This window comes from Theobroma umbraticum, unplaced genomic scaffold, assembly GCF_002168275.2.
Source record: "Theobroma umbraticum cultivar Fairchild unplaced genomic scaffold, ASM216827v3 scaffold_106.0, whole genome shotgun sequence".
NCBI classification, from domain to species: Eukaryota; Viridiplantae; Streptophyta; class Magnoliopsida; order Malvales; family Malvaceae; genus Theobroma; species Theobroma umbraticum.
In genome coordinates, this window is record NW_018397276.1 from 3,085 (window position 1) to 3,319 (window position 235).

Here is a 235-nt window from a genome sequence, read left to right on the forward strand (position 1 = left end):
TAAAAGCTATGCAAGCTTTATCAAAGTCCATAAATTAGGAGCCTACATTATTTTGTAGCTACATAAGCCTTCAAGATATGTGGTTGATGGAGCATGCTTTTAACGCTACTCCCCTTAATTTAGTAACATTCATGATTGATAGAATGAAAGGAATTTTTCAGGTTGACAAAAGTAATCTAGGTTATGGAAATATAATCACTTCTCTACTCAAGAAAAAGGGAATTTTGAACAACAA